Genomic DNA, 4,611 nt, shown 5'->3' on the forward strand with positions numbered 1-4,611 from the left:
TCAGGTCTTTGTGGGGAATAAAGAACAAGAGTATGTGAGAAGATGGTAATCAGTTTTTATCACTTGACCTAATGAAGGTTGCCCTGTGAGTAAAACTCTTAATTAGAAAGTTTGCAAGTTAGATGACAGAAAACAGAAGTAATAATGGCTATTTCTAATACTCTCAGTAGTAGTAACTTAAATGTTTGGTTTTAAATACCAGATGTGTTTCAATCTGTTTTATACAATTATGAATTCATTAGTGACATAATAGGAAGCCTAGAGTTAACACAGGCTTCAGGAGCCACCGAAAATCAAGGTTTTTCTACTTCTCTGTTCTTCATTCTATGTTGTTGGCTATACTGGAAAACATGCTCTTCCTTTACTCATAACTTATATTAAGAATATTGCATAATTTTTGTTGATATTCTGATGAAACTAAAGCCTGTGCTCATTTACTCTGTCATTAGTCAAGAAAGATGTTTCCTCAGATCTTGTAACAAACTTGCCTTGCATTTAATCTGCTAGCATTTAGTCACATGCTTATTCCTGAACCAATTGTCAGTAGGATTACCTTGAGACTAATCAGGCTCCTTTCCGAGCTGTTTCCCAATTGATGTTAAGCCACATTGTTGCTACTTCATATGGCTTAACAATGATGTCCACAGCATTCATAATGATATCTCATTATTATTGCTCCATTTTCTTTCATGTAATTTGAATTCCTTTATTTCTGTTCATTCTTAGATGTACAGCACACATTTAAAATAGCAGTTAATCAAACTTCAGAATGTTAAGAGAGCTTTTAGAAATTTGCTAATCTGAGATTTTTAAGAATACATGAGTTCATGGGTGTAAATATTTTGATTAAATATTTAAATGTGCAATTGCAAAGATTCTTATTATGTATTACCATTCAAAATGTTAAGTAGATATAGACCTCTTATTAGGATAAACTAAATAGCCTAGTTTTATGTGATAAACTCATAATAGCCAATTTTCTCTCTCCTATGAAATGTAAAAATTGAATATCATTAATACCATACTCTTATTCAATGCCTGAGTAATTTTTAGAGAAGAGAACTGAATTTCATAGTAGCCATGTAAGCACTGAAATAAATTTTGGGTTATCTGAAGTGGAGAAATGTTAAGATCTTCTAAGAGTTGATGCTTACATAATGGTAAATCGAACATATCCCTTAATATCTTAGGATTCTCAAGACTACAGTGCAGTACACAATGCAAAAAAAAGTTCTTGAATTTTCTAATCCTCAGACTTCTTAATCTCTTAATACTTCTTCCCAGAAGTAAAACGTCTCAATATTTTATGTGCTAGTTGTCAATAAGAAAGCTGTTTATTTTGTTTTTTGTTTTTTTTTAATTTTACAACTCTACTCTCCCTACAACCTATCTTAGAAGGAAACAGTATAAAGAATTACATGAAACTTCTTAAAAATATAGATATAACTGAATATATATTTATTTTTACTACATCACTTATTTTTTTTTAAAATAGCACATTACAAATACACATATATTGAGTTTCTACTTCGTGTCCAGTACTCTGAAGAGCATTGAAAATTTTGAATGGATAAGACTTTGAGTCTGCCCTAGAGGATCTTGTAAACTACAGAGAGAGAAAAACATTAACAGATACAGGAAATGTAAAAATAAAAATAGCATCCCAGTACAACAGCAAGAGAGTTGAGTATAGGGTATATACACCTAGGTGTGAAATTACTTGTTCATAAGATGTCCATACTTTCAAACTCATTGCTCTCAGAAAACCTTATGTCACTTCATGGTCAAAGAGAAAAAAAAAAAGTCTTAAGTGTATTTAGATGTCTATTTATTGTAGAAAATAAGAAATTTCAAATAAGCTTTTAACTTAAGTAGAAAATACTATGAAAAACTTACCGTAAATATGACAGAAATGTAATGATATAAATAAAGTAAATAGCAGAAAAATAATACAGTTACCTAATAGAATCAAGTAGAATCCCATATATCACTTTGCTACTACTAATTCTGAACTCATTTATATTTTAAATATGACCCCAAACATCCCTGCTTCAGTGTCTACATGGCTAAGGTCATGGATTCCAGAGCTAAACTTCCTGGGCTAGAAATTTTGCTTTCATTCTTCATCTCTAAAATAGAGATATTTAAAGTAATAAACTCCTGTAATATATTAAGAATGAAATTAGTTAATATAGCTTGAGCACCTAGCACATTGTTTAACCTGGACTGAACACTGAACAAATGCTTGCTAAGATAAAGCTAGCAGTATGGTATTATTCTACCCTTGTGAAGCAAGTATGGGTATGCCACTGGACCACAATTTTCTTACCTGTAAAATTGGGATGTATAATAGCACCCACCACATACGGCTGTTGTAGGAACCAAAACAGATAATACAAGCAAAATGTTAAGAATAATGAATAATACGTAGTAGTACTAAATATATTTTAGCTAATATTTTTACTATTGTAGTTGTTCTTATTTTGACCTTTTCATCTCTCTTTAACTATTCCTTCCCTGCTTCAGAATATAGCCCATTCTTCTACATCTAAGCTCAGATATTTTTCCAGTGCCCAGAATCAATATACTGTTAGTGTTGCACAAACAGGAATTTTGAGTGAATGTTGAAAAAAATTAATTATCAAGAAAAAAAACTGAAAATATTACACTTATTTTAAAATAGTTTTATTTTGCATTGTATATGAGCAAAATGATCCAGAGGATTTGAAGTGTTTAATGCTGAAACAAGCCTTGTTAATAACCTGGTTAAATGCCTATCGCCAACTCCCTCATCAGTCATTGTGCCTCAGAGTCACTCTTTACTTTAGCATCTGGTTCATTACCTTATAATTTTATATACAATTACATTTTTATTACTTTGTTTGTAGTCTGTCTTTTTCCTAGTATTTAAGTTCAATTAGGCAATAATTTCATCTATTTTGTTCATCAATAGTTATTATTATCTTAGGTTTACAGAATAATTGCTGAGATGATAGTGAGAATTAATATGTACCCCACATCCAGTTTTCCCTATTGCTAAAATCTTGCATAATGTATTTGTTGAAATTAATAAACCAATGTTGATACACTGTAACTAACTAAAATCCATATTTTATTCAAATTTCCTCAGTTTTTATGGAATGTCTTTTTTCTGTCCCAGGATCCCATTCAAGATAACATATTACATTTAGTAGTCATGCTTTTTTAGTTTCTCTGGTCTGAAAGTGTCTCAGAGGTTTTTTTGTTTTTGTTTTTGTTTTTGTTTTTAATAATTATTATTTATTATTTATGCCTACAGCACCTGGTCTTCCTAGGTGGTCACCCATCCAAGTACTAGCCAGGCCCGACTCTGCTTAGCTTCCAAGATCAGATATTGGGCTTGTTCAGGGTGGCATGGCCATAGACCATGGACCGTGGCTCCACTTGGCCATGAATCCAGGACCTTCTGCATTTAAGCAGACATGCTAACTGCTACATTATGGAACCAGAAATTTTTGTTTCTGGTAATCTTGATAATTTTGAAGAGTTCTGGTCAAGCATTTTGTAGAAAGTCTCAATTGGGATTTGTTGATGTTTTTCTCATTATTAAACTGGAGTTATGGTTATTTGGAAGGGAAGACCACAGAGGTAAAGTGTCATTTTTATTATATGTTATCAAGGATACATATTATCAACATGTTAATCTTGAACACACTGAGACAGTATCTGTCAAATATTTTCACTGCAAACTTGCTCATTTTATTTTTCTTTCTAAAAGGAAGTCTCTATATCCTTACTGTTCACACTTAAGAGATGGTACGTGCTACCTCCTTCAGGATAGGATATCCAAGGAAATTATTTGTAATTCTGCACAGGAGATATTTTCCTCCCAAATATTTATGTATTTAATAATTCATTTATTAAAGCACTATCAATAAGAACACACAGATATAAAATATAAAATATATTTTATTTACTTTAAATGCTTAAATTGTTCCAGCTTTGACCATTGAAACAATTTCAGTTGGCCCCTGTGTTAATTGGCATAATCTTGTCATGTTTGTTTGTTTGTTTGTTTGTTTGTTTGTTTGTTAGAACATTTTCTGGCACAACATAATGCTCCAGGTTCAATTTATATATTCCATTCCTCAATTCTCAAATCAGCCATTTCTCTAAAGAGGTCCAGTTCTTTCTATTGAAGAAAGATAAGCAAACCAAGATCTGGGCACTAAATGTGCTTGATCCTAAGGAGGTATCATTGCTTCTAAACCTTCTCACCTAACAGAGCAGGGAAATACACATATGTACACTAACCAAATGTGTATATGTTCCTGTTGCAGTGATCAGAGTTCTGGTAACACACACCTCTAGGTACTTATCACTGATGAAGAAATTACATCTCAGTGACAATTATGAGAAGTATTATTTATTAAAGGCACGTTCTGTGGCAGAAGATGGGTTAAACTTAAAGCTGGCTGACCACATGGACATGAGGATACACAGGAGTGAGGGAAGGGAGGCACAGGTTATAGCCAGGAAAGATAGAGAGCTGTAACCTGTGGGAGGGAGAGGTCTGCATTATATTAGTGTTGTGATGGGTGGTTAGAAGGGCGTTCTTAGGTGAGGTCATTT

General features: G+C 32.5%; 1 pseudogene; it reads right to left on the minus strand.

Moving 5' to 3' along the window:
- Positions 1-3,289: 3,289 nt before the first annotated feature.
- Positions 3,290-3,405, minus strand: LOC112470623 (annotated as a pseudogene).
- Positions 3,406-4,611: the final 1,206 nt, after the last annotated feature.

The sequence above is a fragment of the Pteropus alecto genome, unplaced genomic scaffold (assembly GCF_000325575.1).
Source record: "Pteropus alecto unplaced genomic scaffold, ASM32557v1 scaffold3, whole genome shotgun sequence".
Taxonomy (NCBI): Eukaryota; Metazoa; Chordata; class Mammalia; order Chiroptera; family Pteropodidae; genus Pteropus; species Pteropus alecto.